Here is a 19144-nt window from a genome sequence, read left to right as displayed (position 1 = left end):
AAACTGCATAGTAATGCTGCATATTTTCTTTGTGCCACATTGGAATTTAATGTAGTCTATCTTATACAGTCGGCTCTTATGATTAATTCAATGATCTGAACTCCTGCAGCATTACGCTAAAATCATGGATGTCTTTGAATTTTCGTCATTATTTCTATTTTTATTACGAGCAAAATAAATATCATAAGCGGCATTTTACATAATACATATAGACGCAGATCAGTCAGTTGATTGCTTAAAGTTTATAGCAAAGCTATTACATTTCTAAGACACTGGCGGCCTTAGGACAAAATCCATGGCTTTCCCATAAAATCTTAAATCTCTCTATATAAAAAGGGCAAAGTCCTGAGTGACTGAGTGACAGATCACCGTACAGGCCAAATCGCTTAAACTACAAACTTGAAATTTGGACAGTTTATAGGCTTTGTGACTTAGGATACCACTAAGGAAGGATTTTGTGAAATTCAACGAGGAAGGGGGGAAATGGGGTGGAAAATATTGATGATTCTTGACATTAGATACTTCAAATTTGGTATTTGGGTTTCTCATTGAAAATAATTTGATACTTGTTTAAGTGCTTTTTGATATTTAAATTAGAAGGGGCAGGGAAGATGTAGAAAGTAAAAGAACGGTTGGTAATCAGAGATGGAGTGGGTCAGTGGGTCAAGTTTTCTGAGTGGGTCAGTGGATCGTGGGTCAACGGCATGTGACCCACTGTGACCCACCACCCACCATGACCCACTGCGACCCACCACCCACCGTGACCCACTGCGACTCACCACCCACCATGACCCACTGCGACCCACCGACTCTGTATGATCTACCGACCCTCTCTGCTCACTGCATTGTAGACAGTATCTTCTGAAGACTGGTAAATTTGTGTTCGTTTTACTTCCAAGACCTTCATTTCCCTTTCTTTTCCACTTGTTTCTGTCTACTTACCTGAGGTGAGTATATCTAACCAAGTGAAAAAAAGAACTTCAGGTACTTCTGGATATTGATATTTTTAATTGTAATAATAGCAATAGGACTTATACTACTACTTGGCTTTCGAGATCTGTGAGTTTTTAGAGGAGCTAACTACTGGAAAAAATACATTTTTGAATCACTGTAATATATAAATTATTATATAAAAAATTGAATGTAACTATGTGTGCCTGATCATCACGGCCGAATTGCAAAGTCAAATGAAATTACTTTTGGTATGTAGTTAGGCCTTAATCCAAATTGGGATGCTGTATTGCTTTCATTATAATAGCTACATATCCTAAGGAGGGTGAGGATCCGAATTTTTGCGAAAAAAATTTAGTATCTCGCAAGCCGTTATACTTACGGAGCTGAAATTCAGTGTATTAACTCTTTATTGAAAATAAACAGAATGTGTCCTAACATATTTTTAAATTCTCCTTTATGGAGGGGGGCACTTTCTACATATATAAAATTGGCAGTGAGTTAGTTTGTAAAAATGATCGAAAACGATCGATGTTATTTAAGAAAAAAAAAATCAGAAACAAAAAAAAAACAGTGCTTGGCTTGTATTTGTATTTGTATACACATACAGTACATTAATACATTGATTTTGATACATTATTTGCCATTTAGAACTTCATCTCTACTACAATTCTTAATTCTAACTGGAGTGGTACGGTCACAGAGAAACTTATTTTTAAAGAAAGAAAAAAAGCTCATCAAGAGCAAGAAAAGGAAGTTGCTCCTTAATTTGATTTGATCTATATTTTATGGGCTGTTCTATTAGCAATGGCCTAGCTCATCACGACTAGGAAATGGCCTCATTCAGTGACCACAATAACTCAGAAAGAATTAGAGAAGTAAGCAGCCTGAGTCTAATGAAGAAGCTTGGGCTTGACTTTCATCCCAGCATTTGACTAGTGTTACAGAAAACAAAGGACACATTTGCATCAGGACGACCGCTTTAGAAAAGATTTACTACCTTTTCGGTCAAGTATTTCCACTAGAATCGAATCTGACAATGAGATTGCTCTCACCTAAGTCGGCAGTTTTACTCAAACAAATTTGGAATAATTGTGACATATTAAGGCACGAAAACCAAATATCAACAGAATGAAGAGAACGCAAGGCTGTCACATGATCAGATACCAAAAGTATCTTAAAATCTTATTTTAAGCATAAGAATGAAAATCACTTTGTCAATAATTTCGAAAATTTTCCTGATTCGGAACACCCGAATTTTCTGACACGGAGTTTCGAATCCGGTTTTTCAGATCTGGATTTAAGATCCGAAATTTCGGATCCGGATCCAAGATCCGTTTTTTCAGATCCGGATCCAAGGTCCGTTTTTTTCAGATCCGGATCCAAGATCCGTTTTTTCGGATCCGGATCCAAGATCAGAATTCTCGGATCCGGATGCATTGACAGGATATCCGGATACCGGATATCCGTACCCAAGTGGATCCAGATATCCGGATCCAAAAATATCCGGATCTGGCCATCCCTAATAGATTCCCTGTTCTCTCTTAACCTTCTATTCAATCTACAACTTATGCTCCTCCATAGCTAAGCGGTTAGCGTACGCGCCTTTGGCCTGGAAGACCCGGGTGCCATTCCAGGCGGGAGCTCATGTGATTCGGATTCCACGTTAATCAGTAGGTCTCATCTCATATAACCTCTCTGCTGAAAGGGACGTTAAACTCAAAATCAACTCAAGTCAATGTATAACTGGTAGAAATTAATCATTTTCGGTTTTAACGTTGATCGCTTTAGATTATGAACAGCGGAAATGTATAGTGAAAATCGATTTTCTCTAATGAATTGTGCGTCCCAAATACATTATATTCCATCTCCACTCTAATCTATTCCTATTAAAACCGGAAGTAGTAGTAATCTACTACCAATTCCAGTTTCAATGTTAATTGGGAAAATATCATACCACACAAACTGAATTCCTTCAGGTAGTGTACACGTGACATTGCTATTTTATTCTTAGTATTGATAATGCATTTTTAATTTGGGTTGTATTGAACACTCCCAATATTACTTCTTTGTTCTTTACAAGGAACTAAAACCATATATTTAAGTATATTTACTTTATTACTAAAATTATTATCATTATTTTAAATTCCCACAATTATGCCCCGACTCAAAAGGAGACAGTGATGTTAGTGAACAAAATGGTGAAATGAAGAGACTGGGAGGAAACAGAAGAACTCTAAAGAAACTCACGCATACGCAGTTCACCCACTACAAAGACTACTTGACATGAGCTGAGAGCGAACAAGGGATACCAAACAATAGGCGAATATCTTATTCATAAATAAATTAGCACTACTTTCTATTGACTGTTCAATTTGATAGTATTTTATCTTTAAAAATACTAAACGCAATAATAAACGTTTAAAATATCCTCAAAAACCAAATTTAAAATTGGTTCACTTTGGCATGGGGGACCCGGGTTCAATAAGCTGGGGAACCTGGACTACCTCGATCGGAGTTCATGTGGTTTACATCTCAAGTTAATCTGTAGGTCCACGTCTTATGTAGTTTCGCTGCTGAAAGGGAAACTAAATTCAAATAAAACAAAACAAAAAATGTATACTCAGTTTATAGGTAACCTTGTCGATTTCTTGATATAGCTCAGCTAGCATACGTGAATTGTTTGACATGAGGAACTTCAAAATGTATATAAGGTATATAACCTAGGAAAATACTCAAATTATATTTTAAAAAAATAGTAAATAGATTTTATTGCTAGGCCATTTGTGGACACCTTGCTGAAACACATACCACACATACACACCCAACGTACTCCTTAATCTTAAATATTCAACAAGAAATAATGTTACTAAACATAAAATAAGTTACTTTGAAGAAAGTATGAAGAAGTGAATAAAAGACCCTTCCCGTATAATCGACATATCTCGTGACGATTTAGACATGAGTTAGTGTGTGTACCGTGCTCATTGGGTAAGATAATAAGAAGCTGAGCACAAGAACTTACTACTGATAACGTGCACGTGAACATAAGACATGCAAAACACTACTTCCGCTATAATATGGGCCAGCAGTTACATTTCTGATTCGCTACTGCTTGCAAGGGAAGAGAGTTTGTAATCAACATGACTTACTTCAGTAAATGGCAGAACAAAACGCAAATCTTCCGACTGGTCTAGTGGTTAGCCCGTGCGCTTTTGGTGCACGGTACTCTGAGTTCGATTCGAGGTGAGAGAACATAAATGCGATTTGGAATATACCTTTAACCAACATAAGCTTGCTCATTCTTTATTGACATATTTTCAGACATGTACGCTCTGTGAATATTAAATTTTAATAGGCCTTGTATGCGCATACGTTACTCGTCACTGGCTCAAAATTAATGAACTGATTTCAGTAAAACTTTCTCCAATGTTTTACTTGAAATCTCACAGCCTAATACTCATAACTCTGCTATTCCAAATATATCAGCAAGACAGTAAATATACAATAAGGAATAAGGAAATCAAAATTATTCCTGTCTAAATCACCTAGAAATCACTGACGTCATTGTTGGTAGCGATACAAGGAATAGCATAGTTTGAACATAGTTTGGAAATAACGTTCGACAGCTTTGTCTTAACTTGAACATATACACAAGGTAGACTATAGCAAATATAATAAGTACTGTGACAGATTGACTATAAATTAAATAACTTATAACATTGTTTGTAGAGTACTTTACCAAAGTCGAGTACCGACCGCAGTTTTTTAAAAATTATTTTAATAAAATGTAAACAATATGGAATTGGATATAAATGACATTTAGTACACACTGTTACTTGTGAGAAGTCCAACACTAAGAAAGACATGTATGAAGAAAACAGAATTTATGCGACATATTTGTTACACGACTACAATACATAGAAATGATTACAATTTCAGAATTGTAGAACACGTAACTTTGATATATCAATATGGTGTGGCATGAAGCTTCTACCCGCTGCAATCACAGCGTATACATGTTTTAGTACCGAATCAAACAGTCGTTGCATGTGTTCTGAAGACTCGTGTGATTAGTTGTGAGGAGGCTAACCCACAAGGGAACCGCGCTGTCTGCTCAATGAATTGAACGTCCAAGATGCCGAATAACTATATCCTTACATGTTCGACGGGTTACATGTAGGACTGTCAATGGAGGCCAGAAATGCTACCATGAACAATGCTTCCATGTTCGTTGATGCATGTAGCTGAGCAGTGTCCTACTTAAAAAAAAAAAAAAAAAAACACGTACTCGGAGTTTTCAGAAAGAAAGATCTCGTTATCTGCAAATTTCACGAAAACTTTCCCTGAATTAACAGCAAACAAGAGTCCGTATTGTGTTCAATGATTTACACATCAAACCTACCATTCATTTTATGTGACACTCTACAATGCACTCTGGCTCACTTACATACCGTCTTGTAGCCACCGCTGTAAGACTCATCAGAGAACGTGCCACGCTACCACTTAGCTCTTCGAAGTGTTTATGGTTTTGTATTAATTGAAGCCATTGCAAGGACATGCGTGCTGCTAGTTCAGCATTCAGCATACAATGCACAACCGTCGACGCCAAAATATCCACAGCCATTGCCGTGCTCTAGTGTTCATTTAACACTATTGACGATGCTGTACAGTCCGCCACGTCCATGTGGATAGATATATGTCCTCTTGGTGTGGGCATATTCCTCGCTCCACTGTCTGATTGATCTTATGCACGGTCGTCTTCTGTTCATTGCTTTCAAATATGCATCAGAGTCATCGCATTATGTAAATTCAGCGTTACGAGAAGCCGCATTCCTGTCGAGCATGTGGGTGTTTCTTTGTTGAAACGCACTCATCTTGTTTATTGCGTCCTTTAACGAAGACAAAGTAAGACTATGCTTTCCCGCACTTTTCTTGTATCCGTATGAATGCTTCGTTCCTTGTGTGCTGTGTAAACAGACATATGTCGTTATTTCTCTGAGCACTGAGTCAGACTTGCTTTGTTAAAACATACACCATCCTGCAGTCGTTCTAATAGGTTATATCTTACAGTACAAGTTCTGTTAGTGTGGGCGCATTCTCGTCATTTGTCATTAGACAGTAGCGTACGCAGGAATTTATTTCGGGGGTCACTCAATATGAGCGTATTCTATAGACTATTAAAATTCCTAAAATTGCCCCTAAAATTATGTTAAATTTACAGAAAAGTCGAAATTTCGGAGGGGGGCTCAGGACCCACCCCCTGCGTACGTCCCTGTTAATTTTGCATTTTTACACGGATTTACAGCAGCGTATTAATGGTTCATATATGTGCTATAGTTTTCGATTTTCACTTTAATAGTTTTCTCGCATCCAAATCATTAGTAAGAAAATTGCCAAAATAACTCAATAGCTTAGTTTCAAAAGATGTTTTGAGCTCCTCCATGGCTAAGCGGTTAGCGTACGCGCCTTTGGCGTGGGAGACCCGGGTTCGATTCCCGGCGGGAGCTCATGTGGTTCGGATTCCACGTTAATCAGTAGGTCCACGTCTCATATAGCCTCGCTGCTGAAAGGGACGCTAAACTAAAATCAACTCAACTCAAAAGATGTTTTTTCGAATTTCAATTTTCAACGGTTTATGAATTTTTGGGATGAGGTGTTTATGATTATACGTACAGCACAGTATGTGCAAAGGGAAATGTTTTGGTAGAAATCGCAATTTAAAACTAATTTCTACCAACCACCTCGTTCATTTACTTCGGCATTTTTCTTTCAAAAGGGAACACCGCAAAGCGGTTGTCGTATTTCCATTAAGATTTTTTTTTTCACAATGATTCGTTTTTAGAAGTGTTTTCAAGTCGAACTCTATTTCATTCGACTGTGTAATTTGCATCTCTGGAAATGTTTTAAAAATTAGCTACCTAAGTGTCTTTCTCACAGCCATAACGCTCTTGATGAGTCTGCATATCCCATTCGACACATTGTTCCATTTTTCACCTCGAAAATATTCAGAAAGCTTCTCGCTTCAAAATATTCACTTGGATTCGTTGTTAGGTGATTGAGAACACTGTAACATGATGTATTCTTTCTCATTGGAATCTTGGGTGTTCTATAGAAACTATAAGAATTAATTATGGAAATTTTTGAGCGCCTTTGAAGTGAAATAGCCCATTACTTATGTTCCATAGCAATTTTTATATTTTTTGTAGATAAAGCTGGTAAATTTTGATAAAAACGTTAACAGTTATGTACTGTATTTGAAGCTTAGCCTAAACCCTTAAAATTAGAGTAAATTTGTACATCTAGTGAAAAATACTAAATTGAAATTAAGTAATGAAAGTATGTCTGTAAATGTTTCTGGCACTTCCTCAATTGTTTTTATTCTAACTGTAGTACTTTTCACACCTCTAATAGAAAATCTCAAGTTTATTATCTTGTGCACTATCTTCATAGAAATAGTTATGATGATCAGTGTAAGAATACAACATACAACAAAGCAGGCATGGAGGTATTCCATAATCCGAACCTTTCCTACAACACACGCTTTTCTTAACACATCCGAACCTTTCCTACATTTATATCCCAATGCTGAATTTGATTGAATTTTCCCTGATTCGATTAGTCTTGGTATGAAATATGGACAACTTTTCTAAGTTTTTGGCCCCAAATTACTGTTGTCGGCATTTCTACTATTTGCAGGTTGCCCTGTTTTGTAGTTTATAATAAAACCCGTATAGAAAGTGACATATTTCTTATGTAGGGATACAAATTGGCAAAGGGGGCATACACTTATACATACATACATAAATGTACACACACACACACACACACACACACATATATATATATATATATATATATATATATATATATATATATATATATATATATATATATATATATATAAGTTTATGAAAATTATAACTTATAATGTGTTAGTTTGAAAAATAGTTATACACGATGCAATACTGAGATCTTACTCTTCCCTATTATTTATTTATTTATTTATTACGTCACGCTTGCTTACTATCTGAGATAAACACAATTCCGGAGACTCAAATTGAAAACGACATTCGTACGTTGACCATGTAATTCCTTTCGCCGCAATGTTCTTCACACTGATATTAAATTAGTAACTTTTCCCAGCAAGTTTTGTTTTCTGTGTACATCACTGAATTAATAGGCACGAAGAATCATTTTAAAAGCATTTTGGAAGTTACACCCGAATATATCTAGTAGACACAACAGTCGAAAATTTTCAAAATTATGAACTATATGTATTTATATAATGTTGGGGCTTCTTTATCGAGCAATACAGCATGAGTTTTGGTAGAAACATACCCATATACATTAAGACTTTGAAACATCGATATGACTCATCATTGTTGTTAGTAGTTGGTACAGATTCTTGAAACAATTTTCGATATTTGATATCTTGAAACATCATTTCTAAACAGTTACGCAATTCATACAATATATTGCAGATAAATGTTATTAAAGTAGGCTATACTACAAATATTCAACCATATTTGACTGTCCTTATATATAATGTATTCATTTCCTAATGCATGACTACATAATACATTAAGAATTCTTTGAAAGAAGTAACGTTATGGTAAACCTAATTGTCAGTGCACTTTCTACAATAGTCTATCAATCGACAGTGTGTCTTGGCTAAGTGGAAACTGGATGTAAATGCCATATACACATGATTAATTTATGTAAATATGAAGTTCCAAAATAATTGAAAGCTCTGTAGAAGCCGTATATTTATCTACACATTGTAAACGGCATAACTGAACCATTAAATACAGTTAAATAATAAGAATTGCAAAATGCTTTAAAAAATTTAAAAAAAAAATGATTTTCGGTTACGAATATCGATGACAAACCTTAAAGATCTACAAATGTCATGAATGTTCAATGCAGGTGTAAAGAATGCAATGAGCTCGGAATGTTAAAGAAATCCTTTTGATGAGAGAGAAACGGCCAGCAATAAAGATAAATTCTCTCAGAGGCTGGAACGAGCGAAAGTCGGACGTCAGCAATATTGCCTTTTCTCTGCCAGCGATTGAGAGCAGGGGAAAAAATCCAGTGGGAAGATTCGGGAAACCGTGCAACGAAAATGTTGAAGAAGGAATGCAAGGAATTTCTATAGGTCTTCGTCAAGTTTAATCGCCTTATAGAATTAATGTTAGCGTGATGAGTGTGAATTCTTGTAGAGGGAAAAAGAGGAAGAGAAGATCACAAAAGTTCTCAGAATTCGGAGAACAGGCCCCACATTGTCTTAATCTTTTCTGAAGAATTATTTTGCGAATTATATTCCATGCTCACTTGACATTCTCTAGTGTAATTCTTAATAGACGAAAAAAGTCAAAACATATCATGACCTTTCTCTTTCATTACTAAGAGATTATTTAATAATGAAATATACATTACTATGATTCTTTCAGTCTTTCATTACTCTTTCATTAATATGATGAGATTCTAGCAGAGTTTTTTTTTCTAATTAGCATAATTGTAAAAAAAAATGTTAAGTAAGTTTTAGTTTTTTTGAGTTCCTGCAATTTACGTCTTTATACAACACCGATGTTATGAAGGATATAACATATTATTAACATGGACTTCGATTCACGATCGGGGCTTGAATCCAGTAGAGTTGCCAGGCACGTAAACTATCATACGATACCAACTTTCACAATATAGATCGTTCCTCAGACACTCTAAGGTAAATGTTTACAGTCGTCTTCCCGTGACGGAATCACAGAAAAACGGACAACACCACTTTCAATGCGAAGAAAAAGATAGCAAATGCCCCTTTCTCCTTAAACGGGAATTTGCAGACACGCTGGGACACTCATTTTAATGAGGAATTTATATGCTGAGTTTCAACTCTCCAACTTCAAGGATTCACATGGTACTCTGTTCTGAGCAAAATATTTTAGTCCTCTTTACTTTCCTTAGCATATGCATTTCAACAAACATCTATCTCATTAATTGATCTTGTAGCAAAAGGAGTTTTCTGTGCAAATCTTACGTTTCTTGATACCCTATCTGGCTAATAGTATCCGGATACCCAGTGATACAAAGTCAGAGAGTCTTGAGGCAGATATTAATAGGATATTAGTCCCTCTTTTGCATATATTACAGCCTGCACACGTCTAAGGAGAGTTTCCACCAGTTTTTGATATGTGGCAATAGGAATGGACGTCCAGGCACCCATCAGAGCTGAAGTGAGTTCTTGCAAGGAAGATTGTCGTCCTGGCGGACTATGTAATTTGCGTTCCAACTCGTCCGAAATATCTTCAATGGAATTAAGATCGGGGCTCTGAGAGGGCCAGTCCAGTTTTTGAATACTCATTTCGTTAAACCATGGCTGGGGCAGTTATCCTGGTGGAAGAGAAATGGACCCTCCCCGAAATATTGCCATAAAGTTGGGAGAGCAGCATTGTCCAGAATGTCTAGATACTTCTTAAAGTCCATGTTTCAAACAACACAAACTTAGGAACCCAGTCCAAACCATGAAAAAAAAATACCATTACGTTGCCACCACCAAACTGCACAGTCAGCCCAATGCAGTAATTGCAGAAGCACTCGCCGGGCATCCGCCACACCCAGACCCGTCCATAGGACTGCCAGATTGTATACCGGGATTCGTAGCTCCACAGAACACGTTTCCACATGCCCAACCTCCAATATCTGTATGATTTGCACCGTTGCAATCGACGCTTCGCATTTTGGGGACTATGTTCGGTTTGTGCTCGGCTGCACGACAATGGTATTCCAATCTTTGTTTAACTCGCAACAAACAGTTCTGCTGCTAGCACTAACGCCCGATGCGCTTTGAAACTCCTGTGTGATTTCTACCAACGAGGACTTGTGATTTTGTTTCAGTATACGTTTGAGCGTTCTTCGGCTGCGTTCAATAAGTATTTTCGGCCTGCCACTTCGTTTGTCGGTCGTTTCATTGCCTCGATATTTCCACTTCATAATTACATCCCCCACAGTGGATTTTGGCCTCTGAACAGTCCGTAATTTAACGCACAGATTTCCCACTACAGTGTCACCCCACTATCATGGCACGAGCAAAGTGACTCAGGTCCATAGACTTACTCATTGTATGTCATCACTGTGACTTGATCGCATCACTGTGACCCCCCACACTACTCCCGATACTGTTCTCGCTTTCAGTCACGCGCCACTTGACGTCACCGGCCTGATCCACTTCTTCGGAGGGGTGTCCGGATACTTTTGGCCAGATAGGTTATATTAGTGTGGCCTGGGCGTCTGAGCTACTTTCACTCTTTCATCTACAGATTACCGACCACCTTCTCCTTTTTCTTTTAGGCTCAGAATTTCGGTAAACACGAGAGACGTGTTCTCTCATTGTAAATTAAGAGTTTATATGACGAATTTCACACCTCGACCATAAGTTAATCCTAGCATTAAACGTTTTCTGAATAAATAGTATGAGATTATACTATTATAGAAATTCTCCTCCCCCTTAAAAAGGGACAATTTTGCAGATGCTAAAATACGTTTTCTCTTGTTATTATTTAGGAGTCTATATACCGATGTTTCACATCTCCAACTTTAACAAATCCCCATATTGGGCACTTTCTCAATGAAGAAAAAAAAAAAAAACGATGCTGAAGGGACAAGACGAACTGACATACAAGGCTTTTCTGATCCACTTTTCCTCTTAGAAGTGGAATTTTAACAGCTAAAACACATGTTCCATTCTTTATGTGTTCGTATACCGAATTCCTCATCTCCAATTTATACGAACCGCCACATCCAGTAATTTGTAAACACATAAAGGGAAATTTCAATATTATATGGAGTTTAGAGACAGAAATTTAGTAGACATTGAAACATGTATTTTCTTATTTTTATTTGAAAGTGTATATTCGAAATTTTACACCTTCAAGCGAAGCGAATCTTCACATTGGGTAATTGCTCAATAACCAAAAGGAAATTTGGATATAGTGTTGCTTAGAAGAAGAAAAGAAATGAGGAATAAGATTTTCTCACTTCGACTCTTAATTTTTTTTTGTTTTTTTAGTATTGTCATCTCGATTCTTAAAAGAAGAATGTCATCCTGTCTCATTTTTTTCAAAAAACTTTGCCGGTCTCGTCTCGAAAATTTTCTCGTTTAGCTTTGCTAATTTATGTACAAAATTTATACTCTAATTCATCAGAAGTTACGATAATCTTTCTATGACAAGAGTGGTCCATAAAGGGAGTGGTATAACAACAGTTAAACCATATTTATTATTGAAGTATATTATACAAAGACTTTCGTATCTTTAACCCTTTGGGGATCTTATCATACATTTTGTACGATACGCATTTTTCATCGTACATTGCGTTATTTCTCTTCTATTTGAGCATTTTCGTCCGTTTTTTTTTTTTTGTTTTTCAAGTCCAGATACATTGTAGAAGACATTACGTATGGTTTCAAACCGTCCTGCGTCCAGACATAGAAGGTGATGACGCCATAATTTTGAAATATATATTTTCCCTTATGAAGCCTATGTTCATTATTTTTGGCGGGCTTATTATTTTCACGTAGAAGATTGAAATTTTGCACAAACATTCAGTCCACCGAGTAGTATTTACCAGATTTTTTTGTTTCGATGTCAGTGAGAAAACAGGGGGGAACCAGAGGGGCAAATGGTTGAAAAAAGGGATATTTTTACCCAAAAATCCCGTTTTTCAGGATTTTCCCGCCTCACATACATGATGGGGACACGTGAGTTATACCGTCTGAAAGGCAGTTCCATTCTGAAGAGAATGACGGTCGAACTATTATTCTAGGGTAATTAGGAACGTCTCAGTGATTTTTTTTTCAAAATATACTTCTGTATAGGGTAACATGGGGAATTTTCTGATTTTTTTGGCGGGCTTATTTTTGCACCTAGAAGATTGAAATTGTGCACAAACATTCAGCCCACCCAGTAGTATTTCTCAGATTTTTTTCATATCTCTACATTAAAACAGGGGGGTCCAGAAGGGGAAGAAATTGAAAAAAGGGATTTTTAGACAAAAAATTCCGTTTTTCATGATTTTCCCGCCTCACATACATGATGGTGACACGCGAGTCATACCGTCTGAAAGGCAGTTCCATTCAGAAGAGAATGACGGTCGAATTATTATTCTAGGGTAATTAGGGACGTCTCAGTGAATTTTTTTCAAAATATACTTCTGTATAGGGTAACATGGGGAATTTTCTGATTTTTTTGGTGGGCTTATTTTTGCACCTAGAAGATTGAAATTGTGCACAAACATTCAGTCCACCGAGTAGAATTTAACAGATTTTTCTCAGATGTCTGCGTTAAAACAGGGGGGTCCAGAGGGGCTAAAAGTTGAAAAAAGGAAAATTTAGACCAAAAAATCCCTTTTTTCTGGAATTTCCCGCCTTAGATACATGATGGAGACATGTGAATGGTACCGCCTGAAAGGCAGTTCTATTCAGAAGAGAATATGGGCGACATATGTCCCTAGGGTAATTAGGGATGTCTCAGGAATTTTTTTTTCCTTGAGATCATAGTGTTTTGTGGTAATTTGGGGCATTGTGGGAATTTTTGATAAAATTTCTCCCGCCCTTACTATTCAAGATAGAAACTTGAAATTTGGCACACACATTCAGTATACGTAGTACTATTTATCATATTTTTTTAGATGGCTACATTTACACAGGGGGGTCCAGGGGGGCCAAAATTCGAGGAAAAAATTTTTCCCTCCGAAATTTTCACTTTGACATTTTTTCCCGCTTCTGGTATATGGTATGAGCATGCAAGTGGTACCAGTTGAAAGCCAGCTCTATTCTGAAGAGAATGAGAAATGAACCATGATCCTAGGATAAATAGTGACGATGCAGTAGTTGCTTGACTGAGAGTCTAAAAAATAGCCCAAAAAGCCAAGATCCCTTAAGGGTTAAACGTTTACAAATGCTCTTCATTGTGCTAGTACAATCTATCAATTTATGGTTCTTTTTTCTTTATATTTTTACCTATGAATCACGTAACACTAAAACTCTCTTTTGAATTTAAGACTTTAAGATACACACGAAAAATTTCTCTTCTCGGCTCGGAAACGTGAAAAACGTTCTCATGTCTCTCCTCTCGTGGGCAACATTATTTGGATATTATAAAAATAAACCTCTTTAATCTTTTAGAAGTGGAATTCTTGAGAAAACTTAATTCGTGTTATATTAATTTTTATTTAAGTGTTTATATACTTGATTTTACATCTCCAACTTAAGTGTATTCTTAGAGCCCTATTACATTAGGCCACTGGTTGCGCCACCGGTAGCGCAACTAGTGGACAACGGAAGTGGCGAGGCATTGAAGTATACAGAACTCATTACACTAGGGTAAATGGTGATGCCACCAAGAAATCAGTGGACGGCTGGTGGACGAGCCCTGCAACTGTCCAGGCAACCATTCGTGGCGCGAAACACACTTGGTCAATTGTTCTTAACGTAGCGTATTACACTAGGCCACTGGTAATGCCAGTAGCAGGTTCAAGAGTTGTTTGATCATCGCATCGGCGCTAGCACTGTGATTCATCAGACTGCATATATTGTCAATCTATGTAGTACTGGTTGTTTATTTGGTTCGCGAGAAACCGGTAAGTGACAATAGACTGGAATAGTAATGGTGTCATTTCCTTCCCGTTACCATGGTGATCGCCATGTTTTTTTCTATACAAACGCGTGAAGCTAATGGAGCTAAAGAGCTTATTTCTTAAAGCTCCACATCTCTAAGTAATAAGGTAGAAATCGAATATTTACTGTAAGCACAATTATTATGTAATCCACCATAAGAAGTAATTACACGCAATATAAACTCCCTAACGTTTAGATTGAATAACTGTAGGCACAGATAAAGCTGTAAAAATGTATGATTTTTTTTTAAAAAAGTCTTTTAGAATAATGTTAATTCTATCGGGGCATTTACACCTCTAATGTCTACTGTTTATAATGGGAGTGCACAATATTGTTTCTAAGTATACATTACAAAAGAAAGAAAAGGCTCAACCTTTAGAAATATTCAATCCAGACCATCAGTGGATATAGGTAACATATTTTCTTATTCTCTATCAACATTTTTTTTTAAAGCATGTAAATAAAAGGTACAATAATTACACATCCAATTAAGTGTTTACTTATGAATGGTTCAGTATATATTTTAAACAACTATTAAATAATAATCCTCTTCAAATTTGCAATAGTATATCATACTCATATTACTGAATCAAAAATTTTCCGGTATTATTTAAAGTTAATATCTGATTATGAACAGAGTGAATACACTGTAAAGTTTAATTTAACCTGAAAATATAGAAATTCTCAAAATATATATCAGAGGGAAAATTTCACAAGACATGTGAACTCGCTAATTTCAGTGTCAATGCTTGTCATGCACGTAACGTTATTTAACATATTTCTTTTGTAATTACTTTTTCTACCCATTTTTTCAGTTTCAATCATTAGAAATATTTAAAAAGAAGCATAAGTATTTGTTCCACTCTAATGTTTGCAGTTCCGAAATATTCCGTCACTGTTTTCGTTTTGCACATAGGTTATTTAGGTATTTAGGCTACTTATTGTTTAGAAAATAAAATGGCATTCACCATGGCAACGAGAAGGATGTGACGTCATACTATTTCAGTCTATAAAGGTTGTGACCGAAATGCAGTGTAAAAGAGACAGAAGACAAAATGCAATAATTAGGCAAATTGAAAGACAATAAAGTGAACCCTGAGGATTTTATTTGTGTAATTGAAAGAATATTCTGCAATTGAAAAATATCTCGCACAGAAATATATAATATTGTGTAATATAGTCCTTTATCTTTCCTTGACATCAATATTGGGTGTATGTACACCTTTTTCTTTCTTCGCCTCCTCTATTTTATCAAGAGGGCAAGATGCTTTCACTTGCTGAAGACATTTTCTCATGAAAATATTCTTCTTTAGTCCAACCAATTTACGCCAAAAAAGGAGTCAACCTAGAGCAAATTGCAACAGAAATGATTTTTGTGGTACCAAGTTCTATTAAGTTTCCTGACTAACATATCAAAAGTCTACCAAAATCCGACCAGACAAAGGCCGCCATTTTGGACCGCCATCTTGGATATTGCCGTAAACAGTTATGACATACTTTTCTCTCAATATCTTCTCAAGGAATCAAGCTAGAAACTTCGTTTTTGAGTCAAATTAAAGCTAATAAACAGTATAATCAAAGAAATGTAGTAAATCATTTACGAAATGCAATTTTATTTAAATACGGTAGCTGAAATTCTGAAAATGTTGTTGCACATCTGTATTATTGTACAGAATTCTTGTGAATTTAGCCGTTTCCTATATCTTAACATTAGAAAATGAATTAAATGGAAAGGAAACAGTGAAGCTTTAAAATGCCTAATAAAATATTACTACAAAGTTCGTGTAACTATTCAGTTTGATTATGGTAATGAAAAACAAAATTGTTAAAAAGTTCTAACATAATGTTAAAGACTCTATTATTAAAACAATTTTCCCCTGACTCAAACAAATTCGAGAGCAGTAATTGTACATAAAATTTAGGGATGCGCACGAGTCGAGACATGTCTCGAATTAGGACTCGAGACAAACGTATATATCGACTCGAATTTTCGAGTCGACACACGAGCCGAGTCGAGACTGCTCTTAAAAGTCTCGACTCGACTCTAATGTCTCGAGAAGCTTTCTATAATTTTTAATATTATTTTGAAGAAAGTATACAATCAGAAACAGCCTTGAAACTAATTACACCATTTATTCCTTTAGAAAGGTACAGAATGCATAAACTTAATAGTTAAACTTTCCAGATCAAGATTTAATTTTCAGCTCAATTCAGTTAATTAAAACTAATAATGTAGTGATATTTGATTGTACTTCAAATATAATAATAATAATATTTCATTATCTAGTTTGTATAAAGGGAACAACTCTTTGACACCTGTACTGTAGGACGGTGACAAGCTGGCGGCAGTTTAATTATACTCTGGGGAACATTCACGTGAACACCCATTTGCCTAGCGGAGCTTGAGCAAGGCACCATGACGACCAATGCGTATCGCACATTACTTGCAGACTACGTACAACCATTCATGATGACCATGTTCCCCAACGGTAGTGGCATTTTTCAACAAGATTATGCACCATGTCACAAGGGCAGGAATGTGATGGAGTGGTTCGAGGAATACAGGGGTGAGTTCCAAGTGATGTGCTGGCCCCCCAACTCGCAAAGTCTGAACCCAATCGAACACATCTGGGACGTGATTGAATGTGACGTCAGAGCGCATTGCCCCATCCCCGGAATTTACGGGAATTAGGTGACCTGTGTGGGCACATGTGGTGCCAACTCTCTTCAGTGGCATTTCAAGGATCATTGTGTCCATGGCAAGACGCGTCGCCGTTGCTATCCTTGCCAAAGGTGGACATACTGACAATTATGTGGGTAGTCATAATGTTCTGGCTGATGTGTGCGTATATTTTAACTCGTATATTTTGTCTCGACTCGAATTTAGAGAGACATCTCGGCTCGAATTCGAGTCGAGTAGAGACACGAGCTGAGAAATAAAGATATTTTCGAGTCTAGACAATATTTTCTCGAGACGAGTCGAGACAGGCTTAAATCTCGACTCCACTCGACTCGTGCACATCCCTAACAAAATGTCATACAGTATACACGCAAAAATCTATTGTATAGTCGACAGCACAACAAAGAAAAATTATTAACCATATTAAGAAAAGGAAATCAATAGTAATAAATACAAAGTAATACATTTTCACTATCTTCTTTACCGATACAGGTCATGCTTTTTGGTACATCTTTCTCATTCTAGTTAATACTCACCCTTACTACATCATCATCATCTCGATCACATACTACATTTTCAGTGATACAGTTTGTACACCCAGCCACAAAAGTACATATTCCCTAAGTGCTCTAATTCCATTACTTGGGGTCTAGGTCTTTTGCGGTTGTTAGAACGCCTAGACAGATGCAACACTACATAAACGCCACCGGTGGCGCAATTAGTGATCTATAGAACTCTTACATTCGACACTTCATGAATATATGAAGATAAATTTCAATATTATTGAAATTTCACCTTTACCCCCTTCGGATTGGATTAAAAAAAAAAGCTGAAACATATATTTCTGTATTTTCAATGAAGTGTTTATATGCCGAGTTTCATCACTCTGACTTCAGAGATCCGTAGGATACACTATTCTTAGCTGGAAAAGCAACACCGATCCCTTTTATCCCCGCTTAGAGTAAGTATTTCAAGAAGTCCTTCATTGGACCTCAACAAAATAAGCATTCTATCCAAATTTCGTATTTCTACCTGTAATAGTATGGCCTGGGCGATGATGAGTGACTCTCTTCTAGTCTTATATAATATATATATATATATATATATATATATATATATATATATATATATATATATATATATATATATATAGGGTGGTCCAAAACTAGAAGCCAAGAGAATATCCAAATATAATATGACCTGAGCCTCTGCGTTCTTCTTTTGGCAATAACAACAACGAATGACGACAACGATATGGCAACACTACATAGGATGATTAAGAATTAACATACACTAACTTAAATGCTATATCACTATTTGGCGTTTAGTAGAGGTGCGACTGATAAGCAGCGCTTCGTATTCGAATCCTGTAAGTTCCACTTTTTTTTTTTTTTTTTTTTTGTTTGTTTAAGTTGCGAAATGCTATTTCAAGATATATGTAAAGAACGCAAAAGAGGAAGAAAATTGGAAATAGTGTGCAGACACTCAAACCAGGCTCACGCACACTGGAGATGAGTCTTCTCACCACTTGGCTGCCAGGAACGCACATATCATACTTGTAGGGCGTCTTGAAAGTCCACTGACATAGGGTAACTCTGTTATTATCAGTTACAAAAAAAATATAAGAAGGGAACCGTCTTCAAATATGATATTTTCAATCTAAAGTGAAGGATCATTTTTAAACCAGACGAGTCGTTTGGACTGTACACTGGTTATGTTAAATGAAAATGCAACGTTGCCATTTACCTGGACCTACAACATAAGTGAATAAAGTGACTGTCTTTTACACTAATATGTTGATGACCAACCCTCATTAAAAAAAAAATGCCGCCATTCATTTT

This window comes from Thermobia domestica, chromosome 6 (genome assembly GCF_964235325.1).
Source record: "Thermobia domestica chromosome 6, izTheDome1.hap1.1, whole genome shotgun sequence".
Taxonomy (NCBI): Eukaryota; Metazoa; Arthropoda; class Insecta; order Zygentoma; family Lepismatidae; genus Thermobia; species Thermobia domestica.
The sequence above is the reverse complement of the archived record's forward strand: the minus strand, read 5'-3'. Positions refer to the sequence as shown.